General features: G+C 42.5%; 1 long non-coding RNA gene across 2 annotated transcripts in view; it reads right to left on the reverse strand.

Moving 5' to 3' along the window:
* Window positions 1-1,466: 1,466 nt before the first annotated feature.
* The window catches only part of LOC108526626 (uncharacterized), a 29,814-nt gene continuing 16,970 nt past the window's right edge, over window positions 1,467-14,310 (reverse strand). The window contains exon 3 of one of the 2 annotated variants that reach the window (XR_001884572.1): window positions 1,467-1,864. This is a non-coding gene — a long non-coding RNA (uncharacterized LOC108526626). Of the gene's footprint in view, window positions 1,865-11,998; window positions 12,165-14,310 lie in introns of those variants that run through there. The other variant, XR_001884571.1, reaches the window with a different exon arrangement.

Genomic DNA, 14,310 nt, shown 5'->3' on the forward strand with positions numbered 1-14,310 from the left:
GTGGAGGTAGGACTTGATAAAAGCTCTGAAAGAAGGGAGGCTTTGGGTCTGAGAGAGCTGGGGCACTTCAGGCAGGGAGGTTGTGTGAGCTACAGGGCCAGGAATGCACAAGGAGTTTTGGAATGAACCAGATTAGTAAGAGGGTAGAGACTGTGGAGAGGAGCACAAAAAGAAAAAACCAAGAGGTGTGCAGGGGCCCCCAAGACCATCTCTAGAATTGATGACTTTCTAGAAGGATTCACAAGACTCAGAAAACAGTCATACTCATAGCTGTGATCCATTCCAGCAAAAGCATGCAAAACAAAATTAGCAAAGGAAGGGCGTGCATGGGGCAAAGTCTGGAGGAAACCAGACACAAGCTTCCAAGAGTCCTCATGGAAGTTGCCAGGATGTACTTAATTCCTCCAGCAGCAAATTATGATAACACCTATGAAATGTTGTCTACCAGTACCAGTCTCATTAGTGATTCGATGTTCAAGATTTTTATTGAGGGCTTGTCACCTAGGCACCCACTTCCTAGCAGTATAGAAATTCCATACTCCAGGAAGGAAAGCAGGTTTTCAGCATGAACCAGACTAATTGCACAGTTTAAGCATATTGAGCACCTCTTCTCAGATAGGGAACGGCAGGAGCCCTTCCCAAATTCAAGTTTCCTGGTGCCAGCCAAGGGCCAACCTTGCAAGCAAGCCTTTCTAAGGGTAGCAATCTCAGACCTGGTGCATTAAACTCTTCTCCACAAGGAGTTAGTAAGGGGTTGTCCTAGGAAGACTTTAGACACTAACTCAAGGGGATTGAGCTTCATCCTGTGTACTGGATGAAAGACTATACATTAGAAAGACTCATGGGAAAAAGGGTGGGCCAGTCTGGAAGTGATGTGTAGCATGTTGAAGTAAGAATCACTAGAAAAGGCCAGGTGTAGCGGCTCCAAGACTGTAATTCCAGCACTTTGGGAGGCTGAGGCAGGAGGATTACTTGAACCCAGGAGTTCGACAGTGGGGCAACAAAGCAAGACCCCATCTCCACAAAATAAAAGTCATAAAATAATTTTAAAAGAATGGTTAGGAAGGCAAGAGAGGAGAGCAAATGGCTGAGCCTGAATGGTGGTGGTTAGCATGGGGACAGTTGTTCATGCTTGGAAGATTCCCAGGAATAGGGAGCTCACAGAGGTGCCCGGTCCTAGAGTAGAACCTAGTTATTAAGCAGAAATACAGGAAGAAAAACTTAGACTGAATTCTAGTTTTACCAGGATCTCCAGACACTTGACCCTCAGGATCACCCACCACAGGGAATGGGTGGGACTTCAGGCCAGCACATTTGCATTGATGATAACAATAATTCACACACTTTGGAGCTGACAAAGTGTTTTTTGCATATACTGCATTCTAAGGGCAGGTAGTCAACTTGTACAGCTCATAGAGCTGAGACGTGCCAGGGCCAGACCTGAGCTCTGGGTTGCAGCAGGAGCAAAGAGGATTTTCAGTTATTTCCAAAAAGGACTCCCTGTTGGAAGCACGGATTCTGGTACTTCTTTGTAAGATTTTCCCTCAATGGCGGGTATGCTGAGGGCTCACCCCTTGCACCAGCTCAGCCTCTGTCTGCCATGCTTCAGAGCATTTCATTTACTCTCCCTGCAGGCACTCTCATTTCAGCTTGCCATGAGGTCTCTTCTGACATTCTGCCTTCAGGCCTGCACAGTCTGGTGGTGTTGAGTCACGGGAACTTGACTGATGGGCACGGCCTAGGCAGAAGGAGCTGGCTCATAAGCCTTTATGCCTTTCTACTGTGCTCTCACTGTTGGCCCCAACTTCTCTTTCCACTAGGCTGGTCCTTCTCAAATCGTATTCTAAGGATGTCAGTAGGCATCCTGCCGGGGGAAAAAAGTTTTACGCCATTAAAAGGAAGCACTGGAGATTATATATACTTATAATTATTTTCAACTGCAGGATTTCTCAGAGCCTTTAACATGGAACATGCAACATGCATTTTTCAGAGGGAGATTACAGCCATGGTGTTTTGGAAGATATGATAAATGTTCTGTGGTGTGAGATGCTCTCACATCTTCCATGTGAGAAGATGGAAAGGGATTGTTAGTCTAAATGATGAGCCCCATCTGCCTTGTCACTGCCGGGTCCCTAGTGTGTAAATATTGGTTAAGTCAATGAATTGAATGATCTTGAATTGAATCAATGAATTAAATGATCACAGAAGTACCACTGGCCCTTGTGTGCTGCTGGGACTAAAACAGTTGATGCTAAGTGGTTTTTTTTTTGTTTTGTTTTTTAAATTTATTATTATTATTATTATTATTTGAGACAGAATTTCGGTCTTGTTGCCCAGGCTAGAGTGCAATGGTGCAATCTTGGCTCACCACAACCTCTGCCTCCTGGGTTCAAGCAATTCTCCCGTCTCAGCCTCCCAAGTAGCTGGGACTACAGGCATGCACCACCATGCCCAGTTAATTTTTGTGTTTTCTTGTTTGTTTGTTTGCTTTTTAGTAGAGATAGGGTTTCTCCATGTTGGTCAGGCTGGCTTCGAACTCCTGACCTCAGGTGATCTGCCCGCCTCAACCTCCCGAAGTGCTGGGATTACAGGCGTGAGCCACCGCACCCGGCCAATGCTAAGAATTATCTCCAGATCCCAAAGCACAGGCCAGTGATACATCTGCTCTTAATGGTCTGAGAGTATTACTAATGATTAATGACGAGGGTTTTCAGGTTTTTATATTGTGCATAGTCTCTTTCTTCCAAGTTATTTTTTCTTCTGTTTTCCTTGGTGCTGGTTCCTCTTCTGTCCATCGTGTTTTAGGCTTTTCTCAAATATCTAGTGATTCCTGGCAGTCTGTTTATATTTAAGAATTGGAAACTAAAAAGGTGATTTTTCATTCTGCTGGCGGTGAAGAAAGCCAACTGTGAGCCTCACGATGCTGTGGCCTAACTGGGCCATTTCACTGGCAGACCTTCAGTGTCAGTGTCTTTGGGTCTTTTCTCTGGGTCTTTTCAACCTTGATAGCGAGGAGACCTCCAGTCTCTTCCCTGTGTGGTAGGACCCTGACTGCCAGCATTCTCAGAGTCCAGCCGGGGGCAGTACTGGAGCTTCCTACATTTACCATGGAGACTTTCCCTTTTTTAAAAACAAGATAGATCATTTTATCATTAGTAGTTAATTCATTATTTAATGAAGACAGGATCTTGCTCCATCACCCAGGCAGGAGTGCAGTGGTTAGATCATAGCTCACTGCAGCTTCCAACTCCTGGCCTCAACCGATCCTCCTGCCTTGGCTGCCCAAAACACTGGAATCACAGACATGTGCCACTCTGCCCTGCCAAGACTTTCACTTTACCTCACTGCTTTCAGTACTGGTACCACCTCAACTATGTCTGGAGTCCTCTGGTTCAGACAACCTCTCTTTTACCCTCACCAAGAATAAATCTCTAATTTCTGACAAAGTATAGAAGTGTAAATGTCCTACCTGCATGAACCAGGGAATGGGAATTGAGGTCTGACTGCTTCTTCAGATCAACTGAAATGATCTTTCAAGATTGTCCTATTTTTCAACCCTCTTCACTCCCACTTCCAGTAGTACCTTGTTTTGCCGATTCCTGACCTTCGTGAAGGCTCTGAGGTGCAAACGTTTTGCTTCTTGGGTTTTTGCTGCTGCTTTGGGATTTGGCTTTCTCATGCCTACTAAGTCAGTTACTGCTTAGCCTTCTGCTTTCCAGCTTCCAATATTTGATTGCTATTTTTTTTCTTTAAAATTTTTTTTTTTTTCCCTAGAGATGGAGTCTCACTATGTTGCCCAGGTTGGTCTTAAAATTCTGGGCTCAAACAATCCTCCTGCCTCAGTCTCCCGAGTAGTTGGGATGACAGCCACGCACCACCATGCCCAATTTGACTGCTATTGACTCTTCCCCATTCTCTTAGCTCCTGTGTGTCTGTATCTTCTTCAAATATCTCATCTAACCCACCATATCCCCATCGCTTCAGTGGGGATATAGGATGCAGAAGATGTCTTCGTGTACGTTTATCCTCACATCCTCAAACCTTTTTTCTTTCCTTTTTTTTTTTTTGAGGGAGAGTCTTGCTCTGTCGCCCAGGCTGGAGTGCAGTGGTGCGATCTCGGTACACTACAACCTCCACCTCCCAGGTTCAAGCAATTATCCCACCTCAGCCTCCTGAGTAGCTGGGACTACAGGCGAGTGTCACCATGCCCGGCTAATTTTTGTAACTTTAGTAGAGACGGGGTTTCACCATGTTGGCCAGACTGGTCTCAAATTCCTGACCTCAAGTGAACCACCCACGTTGGCATCCCAAAGTGCTGGGACTACAGGTATGAGCCACCACGCCTGGCCTATCTGTCCACCTTTAACTAAAGGGCTTGACCTCTCATTGCCATTCCTGTTCTTCCCTAGTTCCCACTCTCACCATCTCCCACCTGGATGATTGTCACAGTATTTCAAGCCACCCTGGTCCAAACTTATCCCACTTAGCTCATTCTCTAAACTGCAGTTAAGTTACCTTATGATTGAATGATCATGGAAAAGCCTTGGCCCTTTCTCCTCCCCTCCTCTCTACCAATCTTGACATCAAACACACCAGCAAGCCATGGTAACTCACTTGTCACTCCCTGAACATGTAATGCTGTTCTTTTCTAAATGAGCTTGCTTCTGCTCCTCCCTCTGCCTTGGAGGGCTTTTTTTTTTTTTTTTTTTTTTTTTTTTTTTTTTTTTACGACTTTTCACCTGACTAACTCTTTCTCAACCTTTGATATTTAGCTCTGGTGCCATGTCCTCTAGGAAAGGAACCTCTGAATCCCCAGACTAAGTGAAGGTTTGAGTGGGGACAGCCTTGGAGAATGGGAGAGAATGAGGAAAAAGCCATCAAGGAGAAATTCCCTAGAGCAGGCATGACTGTGAGGTGAAAAAGCAATGGTGTCTTACATTCAGGTTCAAGTTCTTTTGTGTTATCTGCTGCTCAGGAAGCTCCCTCTTTTTCCTCAAAGAGTCAGCAACGTAAGAGTGACTTAGTGGCCTTGAGTTCCTCGTGACTTCACATTGAAGGAGAAGAGAATGATTGGTACTTAGGGAGAAGCTGTGCTGGGAACACACTTCAGCCGTAGGCAAGTGGGCAAATGGACAAGGTAGGAGAATAAAGTCCTCTCTTCCTGCATCCATACTGAGAATTAAAATTAAAAAGAAAAAAAAAAACAACATAGGGATGGAATCTCCAGGCATGGTGGTTCATGCCTGTAATCTCAGCAGTTTGGGGGGCCAAAGTGGGAGGATCACCTGAGCCCAAGAGTTCAAGACCAGTCTGGGCAATATAATGAGACCCTATCTCTACAAAAAAAAATAGATGGAAAATTTTAGCCAGGCATGGTGGCGAGTGCCTGTAATCCCAGTTACTTGGAAGGCTGAGATAGGAGGATTGCAGGACCCCAAAAGTTGGAGGTTGTGGTGAGCTATGATTGCACCACTGTACTCCAGCTTAGGTGACACAGTGAGACCCTCTTTCAAAAGAAAAAGAATCATAAGGAAAATATTGAGATAGATAATTAAGCTGTTTAATTTGGGCATAAAAGAAAAGGCAGAGCTAGAAGTCTAGAGGATTTTTGAGCATCTGGTCTATTAATTAGAACAACATTAGGAGAAAATTTTATTTATTTATTTATTTATTTATTTATTTATTTATTTATTTATTTTATTTTGTTGTTTTTGAGACAGAATCTCACTCTGTTGCCCATGCTGAAGTACAGTGGTGCAATCTCAGGTCACTGCAACCTCTGACTCCCAGGCTTGTGCCTCAGCCACCCAAGTAGTTGGGATTATAGGTGTGCACCACTATGTCCCACTAATTTTTTGTATTTTTAATAAAGACAGGGTTTCTCCATGTTGGCCAGGCTGGTTTCGAACTCCTAGCCTCAAGTGATTCGCCCACCTCTGCCTCCCAAAGTGCTGGGATTAGATGCGTGAGCCACCATGCCTGGTCAAGAGAAAATTTAAAGGAAAGAATGAGTTCATTCATAATCCCACCTCCCTAATATGATCATTTTTGGGTTTTTTGTTTTTATGTTCTGTTTTCCCTTTCATTCTTGAACTATTATAACTGCAGGCATTTTTACATGGTTTTTACTCATAGGACATAAGTAATTTTGTGTGTTCCTTTTATGAGGTTATACATAGTCTTCATGATCTTTCATATGAGTCATTATCCCCTTTGTATAAAAGGGAGAAATGGAGCCTTAGAACCTTGCTGTTTGTCCTCATAACAAATTAAAGGCTAATGTCCCTTTGTCAGAGAGGCAGGTCCTTGGGGTGGAGTATTCGGTGGTTATGCTCCATTCCCTCAAATAACCCAGCTCTCCAGATGCATGATTACATAAGTACATTTTGGTAATGGGGGTTATGGGATCAGAGGGGCAGTCTGTGGCCACAGAGGAGGGGTGTCACAAGCCAAACCCATGATCTTGGGCACATTAGTCTCAGTAACCCATTAACTGAGCTAAGCAGTTTGAAAAGAAATAAAAGCAAAAGAAAACAAACCAAAGTACAAACTGTATCAAGCTTTAGAGTCTGAAGACTTATTAAAAGGGATCAACAATATAGTAGTAAATGAGACAGTGTTGACGCCAAGATAGGGAAGGGTGCAATTAAAATTCATTAAGACACAACAAGAAACTCTAGTCCAGGCTTGTTGCAGGTAAAAGGGACTTTGCCAATGAATTATTCAAGAAGAAGTGAGCTGAATGAGGGAATCCTCTCTTGGGTTGGCAATGGTTCAGACTTAGTTGGAACTTTCTCCCCAGGTAATAGTATAACAAAAGTAACTAAGAAGCTTGTTCCCTTGTTACTTGAGTACTTTTTGTGTGTTTCAAAGCACCTTGGCATTAGTCTTCCTATTATAGCCTGAATCTTTCCTAGTGATTTAGGAAAAAGAATATTAAGAATGTAATCTTTTATTTAAAACTTAATAACAAGTTTGAGTCAAGTTTGTGGAACCCATGTGAATTCTTCTTTCTATTATTTTAAACAAAATCTTAAAACCATATTAATTAACCCAACAGTTTTGAGCACCTTTTTGAGGGGCCAAATGCAGTGCCTGTTTCAGTGATATAAAAATACATAAGGCTTTTTCCTCAAGATAATCATAATCTAGTGGTTTAAATTTTCATCCCCACATTTTCTTGTGATTTAAAAAAATATATTAGCATGGATACAGGGGGTGGAGATTTTATTCTCCTGTCCATTCTCAGCACAGCTTAGATCTACACATATACAACTTAGAGCAGTGCGACCCGGCACACTCCAACAGTGGTGGGGCACTTTCCCAAGAACACAACGACACTTCCAGCCTTTGTTTCCATGGTGTGACCCCCTTTCCTTTTCACTTATCTAGACTATATGCAGCCCTTTTGTTTTGTTTTGTTTTGTTTTCTTTTTTTTTTTTTCTTGAGACAGGTTCTTGCTCTGTTGCCCAGGCTGGAGTGCAGTGACACCATCATAGCTCACTGCAGCCTTGAAATCCTGGGCTCATGCAATCCTCCTGCCTCAGCCTTCCAAGTAGCTGGGACTACAGGTATGTGCCATCACACTGGCCTATTTTTTGTATTTTGTAGAGACAGGGTCTCACCATGTTGCCCAGGTTGGTGTTGAAATCCTGACCTCAAGAGATCCTCCTGCTTTGGGCCTCCCAAAGCACTGGTCTTACAGGCATGAGCCAAGGCGCCCGGCATATTTGGTCTTTATGTCCTGGCTGTGTATCAGCTTTTCCATGAAATACGCACTGGAGATTCCTCCTTAGGGATCTCTTTTCTTTCTTAGAATTTAACTTTCTTCACATTTCCTACATCATTTGAAGTTTTCAAGCTACAAATCAGCACTTTATTATAGATTGTTTCATATGAAACAGTGTCATTTTCCATGCATTAGTTTTGTCTTCTCAATTAATATGCCAGAAAGCAACACCTTACCTCTGTCTTCCCTCCTGCACCTAACTCAAGGCTAAGCACTTACTGTGCGATTGGGTTTGCCATTCTAATTTTGCTACCTTTGTTTCTAAAATCCTAATTGTTGACTTCTCCCGTTGATATCTGATGGCCAATCTGTTGCATAATGGTGATTTATTTTGTCACATCTGGATCCCTGATTTCTTAATTAAATTTAAATAAGCCTTACATTTTTAGCCTAGATGTAATATTTCAAATCTAATACTGTCATTACACAATCACTAATACATTCTATTAGGAACATGTGATTTTTACATTATGTTTGCAGTGATGTAATAAATATTAAGTATCTATGCTATGTATCCAGCCATGTTTTGTTGTGAAATAAAAGGGTACATTTGGTTATAAGTGAGGAAGTAACAATTAGAAACTACTTCCACTATTTTCTTTATTTATATTAATTCTTGTGCTTTAAAGTACTTGTTGACCAGATGCAGTAGCTCATGCCTGTAATCCCGGCACACTCGGAGGCCAAGGCATGTGGATTGCTTGAATCTAGAAGTTCAAGACCAGCCTGGGCAACATAGTGAGACTCAGTCTCAACACAAATTTTAAAAATTAGCCAGGCATGGCTGTGCGTGCCTGTAGTCCCAGCTACTCAGGAAGTTGAAGTGGAAGGATCACTTGAGCCCAGGAGGTTGAGGCTATAGTGAGATGTGATCCTGCCACTGTGCTCCAGCCTGGGCGACAGAGTGAGACCCTGTTTAAAAAAAATAAATACAATCAAATTTTATTTTTTATTTTTTTTTTTTTTTTTGGACGGAGTCTTGCTCTGCCGCCCAGGCTGGAGTGCATGGCCGCTCTCAGCTCACTGCAAGCTCGCCTCCCGGGTTCACGCCATCCTCACTGTCTCAGCCTCCCGGTAGCTGGAGGACTAAGGGCCCGCCTCTGTCGCCCGGCTAGTTTTTGTATTTTTTTTAGTAGAGACGGGGTTTTCACGTATTAGCCGTGGTCTCGATCTCTGACTCCGTGATCTCGCCCGTCTCGGCCTCCAAAGTTGCTGGGTTACAGGTTGAGCCACCGCGCCCGGCCAATAAAATAAATTTAAAAGCATTTGTTGCTGCAGTTTTGCAGTGAATTCTGAGAATAGATTTCTCCTGCTGGCCTGTCTCTAGATTAGATTTCTATCCCGCTTTTGTGCTTGGATCCTCTTCAACTCTGACTAGACTTTCAATATTCCATTCATCAGAGACTCATTTGTGGGATCCTGAGCAAATTACTCCATTCAATTCAACTTTCTCTGAGCTTAATTTTCATATATGAAAAAGGGATGATAATATTATTGCACAAGGTTGAGTTAAAAATGCATATGAGAGAAACGTTTTCTGAATCTTAAGAACCCATACAGATATCAGATATCATGATCATCATCATAATCACCATGATTACCATTTATTATCACCATCACTATCTTGTAATTTGCAAAGTTATTTAAGAAGTACGGCCAGATAGGACACTGGTAGATGTTACTACTAGTGGTCAGCTATGTCAGTTTCCTTCTCCTTCCTGAGCACTTGGAAGAATAAACTTTCCAGCTCCCTTTGCTGTTTGGTGGAACCATGGGACTCTGATCAGTGAAGAATGGAGGGGGTAAGGCATTTAATTGCCGGTACCTGACTCTTTTTTCTTCCCTTGGTAAAGTGGCCCAAGAGGTCTGTGTTTTGTGTTTTGAATAGTGCTGCTACAAGAGATTGAGGCTTCTATCATCTGGTTGCCTGAGTAGTTGCATGGAGTAGAACTCCCTGTCAACTCTGTGGGACTTGTAGTGTGAATGAGAAACTAATTTTTGTCGTATTGAGTCACTGCAATTTGAGATTGTTTATTATTGCAGCATAACATAGTTTATCATGACTAATACACTATCATGGGCCTCAGAGTAAAGAAATTCTATATCTAGGTATGGCCTAACCACTTATATATCCTCGAGCAAGAGGAACAAAGTATGCTATATATTTTTTTTCTTCTTTTACTTAAAAAAATATGTGTAGAGACCATCTCACTATGTTGCCCAGGCTGGTCTTGAACTTCTGACCTCAAGCCATCCACCTGCCTTGGCCTCCCAAAGTGTTAGGATAACAGTCATGTTATCCTGTTATCCTGTTATCCCAAAGTGTTGGGACTGGCATAGTTTCCCCATGCCTAGCCCTTTAAAAAAAAATAGAGATGAGGTCTTACTATGTTGCCCTGGCTGGTCTGAACTCCTGGGTTCAAGTGATCCACCTGCCTCAGCCTCCCCAAGTGCTGGAATTACAGGCATGAGCCACCATACGCAGCCAAGTATACTATCTTCAAGATTCCTTCAGCTCCAAAAACTTTGGCATTGCAGCAATCCAAAGCAGTCCTACATCAGTGACAAAGAAATGTGAACTTTTGTTCAATGGAAAATAACTTCAGCTATATCAAACCACCCCCCAGAGAATAATTCAAGCTAGAAATAACTAAAAGTTCAGAATCGAAATAACATTTTTAAATTGTTTCATGCACACACCTGCCTTTTTAAGAGAGTATATTAAACCTAGTTACATTAAAAGTAGTCAATGAGTCACGGTCACTATTATGAACCTTAGTTAAAATAACTAAATAACACTCTAAAAGACAGTGATGTCCTCAGGGCCAGTGACAAATAAAGATTTATTTGCTTCTTGCAATGGCCTAGACTTCTCGTGTTATTGAAATTTCAGTTTTGGATTTCTATAGTCCTTCAATGCCTTTGTGCATTACATTTTTTTAAGTGACAGGATCTTGCTATGTTGCCCAGGTTAATCATGAACTCCTGGCTGCAAGTAATCCTCCCACCTTGGCCTCCCAAAGTGTGGAAATTACAGATGTGAACCACTGCAACCAGTCCATTACTTTTCATTGCTATCAATGGACTGATTGTCCACAATAGCCCAACTCCCCACTTTAACTGTAGAACGTTAAAAAAGGAGAAGAAGAAGAAGGAGAAGGAGGAGGAGGAGGAGAAGGAGAAAGAGAAGGAGAAGAAAAGAAAAAAAAAAGGAAAGTAGATCTCACATTCTGTGGGAATTGAACATAATGAAAAAGATACATAGGGCCTGAATAAGAGGTTAAGAAGACTTCCTAGAAGTAAAGCAAATAAGTTTTAGGTATGAACTCTGTAGCCTCTATAGGTGCCCATCTTTTTGCCTAATTTTTTACTCTCACAAATATTGCGTGAAGATGAATTTCTAGGATGACTACACTCTGGCTAGACAGCGTGGTAATGTACTTGATTTTCTACAGCAACCCAGCAGCACAGATTCATAATTACATTGCTAATGTGTGTTTGACAGCTTTAGAGATACTTCTTCAGCCATCAACAAAATAACATTGTCAGAAGAACTGAAATAATTTGCCCCTCGCGACAGTTTGGTGAGAAAAAGATGGCAAAATAATTAAGTATGGAGGCTCTGGAGCAGAAATGTCTGTGCTTGAAGCCTGCTTTTACCCCTTGCAAACTGTATGAACTTGGGCAAGTAAATCAACCTCCTGTGTCTCCACTTTCTCATTTTTAAATTGCGGTAATCCTGTTCTTATAAGGGTGAGCTGCTCTCTGAACTATTTTAGCTCACCCACATTTGTTAAACAACTTTTTAAAAAAAACTTTAGTTATTTGTTTTCAAAATAGGGTTTTGCTCTGTCACCCAGGTTGAAGTTCAGTGGATTGATCACAGCTCACTGCAGCCTCAACCTCCTGGGCTCAAAGTGACCTCCCACCTTAGCCTCCTCAGTACCTAGGACTACAGGCGCATACCATCACACCCGGTAGTTTTTGTTTTTTGTGGAGGCTAGAAGGGTTTTGCTGTGTTTCCCAGGCTGGTCTCGAACTCCTGAGCTCAAGTCATCTGCCTGTCTTGGCTTCCCAAGGTGCTAAAATTACAGGCATGAGCCACCACACGCAGCCTCTTGAACATCTTTAAATTCACGAATGCAAGCCCAGTTCTAACATTTATTGTGCCAGTCAATAGGCCACTACATTCACCAATAAAAACCCACTTCTGACATTCAGTAAATTAATTAGCACAGGGCAGCTTGTTCATCAGTATTCAATTCACAGCAGAGCTTGGCGTAGTCCTTTTTATGATGCAGGCTTCCTGATTCACAGTGAATGGGCCATCTCTGAACCATACATTCCTGACTGGCACCTTGGTGATAGCATAATCTATGTAACAGACACATAATACCTCTTAGTGTACACTGAAGAAGGCCCAGGTAAGTTAACAGACATCGTAACAATAACAAACTTGGGTTCTACACTACCGTATTCTATGTCTAACATTCCTCTCTAGTTCTCAAAATTGCTACATTTGAATTTTTGGTACTACATTTCTGAGACGGAGTTTGAAGCTGCAGGATGATAAATTGTGCTTAATTTCGCAGATGCAGAAGTGTTAATGAGAGAGCCATGCTGACTGCCTGGTAAAGTGTGACTTGGTGGTACCTTGTGGGCATGCCTTGACTCTGAGTCTAGTCCTCATGTAGACAGCTCTGAACACTGTATTTTATCAGTTTATTTAGGTGAGACTACAGGGGAATATTCACACTAGCCAAAATCACACTTGCTATCTAGATTAAGACTTCTTGGCATCTGTGTACCCAAGAATATGAGTTATTTGCACGTTGCCCTGTGACACTAGAAAAAGAACAGAGAGAACCAGATGGTCCTATGGGGGCATTTTATCCAAGTTATTGTGGGAAAGCCTTATGAATGTCCTGCTTCTCAAGAGAGTAGATCCCTCTAGGGTCTAATTAAATGGGGCCCCAGAAAGAATCTCTGCCTGATAAGTTCTTATTAACTACCTTATTTCACTGATTCTAAGATATACAGTTTTTCACTTTTTTTTTTTGGTGGGGGAGTGGGGTGCTACAGAGTATCTGTCGCCCAGGCTGGAGTGCAGTGGTGCAATCTCAGCTCACGGCAACCTGTGCCTCCCAGGTTCAAGTGATTCTCCTGCTTCAGCATCCCAAGTAGCTGGGACAACAGGTGCATGCCACCACACCTGGATAATTTTTGTATTTTTAGTGGAGATGGGGTTTTGCTATGTTGGCCAGGCTGGTCTCAAACTCCTGGCCTCAGGAGATCTGCCCACCTGGGCCTCCCAAAGTGCTGGGATTACAGGTGTGAGCCACTGCATCCAGACAGTTTTTCACATTTCTAACATGAAATTTTGGTGTATCACTTTGGTATATCCTTGAAATTGTAGTGTATCATACAGTCCATGGTGTGTCAAGGTATAATCATAGTTGGCAGTGTTTTTTTCTAAGTGGCACAGAAAATAAAGACACATCCTAAAGGATGCAATCTTAGACGGCATGAAATATGATGACTGCCCTTGTATTACTCTCCAGACTTCGACTTGTCCTGAACTGCCTCACCCTAAATTCCAATATGTGGGTTACAGTTTTCCTAGGTTATGTTCTGGGCACTGGGATCCACTCTGGTCATTTGAACAGACTGGAGATCACCCAAACTTCCCTCAGCAATAAGTTTACAAATTCTCTCTCAGGTAGGCTCACTTCTGCAGACAGCTAAGCCCTAACATTTATTTATATATTTATTTATTTATTTATTCGAGATGGGCTCTCACTCTGTCATCCAGGCTAGAATATGATGGCACGAACATAGCTCACTCTATCCTTGACTTCCCAAGTTCAAGTGATCCCCCTACTGCACCCTCTTGGGTAGCTGGGACGCTAGGTTCTTGGCTAACTAAAAAGAAGAAAAAAAAATTTTTTTTTTTTTTTGGCAGAGATGGGGTCTCCCTATGTTGCCCAGGCTAGTCTTGAACCCCTGAGCTCAAGCAGTCCTCTCACCTCAGCCTTCCAAAGTGTTGGGATTACAGGCCCAACCTACCCCTGTCATTTTCTTCATGTTCACGACTATTTCTTTCTTTCTCTCTTTTTAATTTTTTATAGAGACAGAGTCTCACTGTTGCCCAAGCTGGCCTCTAGCTTCTGGGCTCCGCCCACCTCGGCCTTCCAAAGTGCTGGGATTATAGGCGTGAGCCACACGCAGGCCTACTCTCTTTTAAACAGTGATGATCTAAACTTAGATCCAAATAGAGGAAATCTTTTACTCCAGTGCTCGAGGACATTTGGCAGCAAGGATCCAAATTCCACATCCACAGTTGCGCCTGCCCCAAACCCCCTAATGGGCTTGTCATCTTGGTTTTCAGCTTTAGTCAGGTGACAAACGCTTATTGATGGACTTTCACAGAGTGGATATGCTGTCTCACAGCAGCAAAATTTAAGACATTAAAATGATCTAGTCTCAGGAGTTTTTCCATAAAGAATTTAGTAGCATAATA

Source organism: Rhinopithecus bieti, unplaced genomic scaffold, assembly GCF_001698545.2.
Source record: "Rhinopithecus bieti isolate Rb0 unplaced genomic scaffold, ASM169854v2 scaffold_3041, whole genome shotgun sequence".
In the NCBI taxonomy this organism is placed as follows: domain Eukaryota; kingdom Metazoa; phylum Chordata; class Mammalia; order Primates; family Cercopithecidae; genus Rhinopithecus; species Rhinopithecus bieti.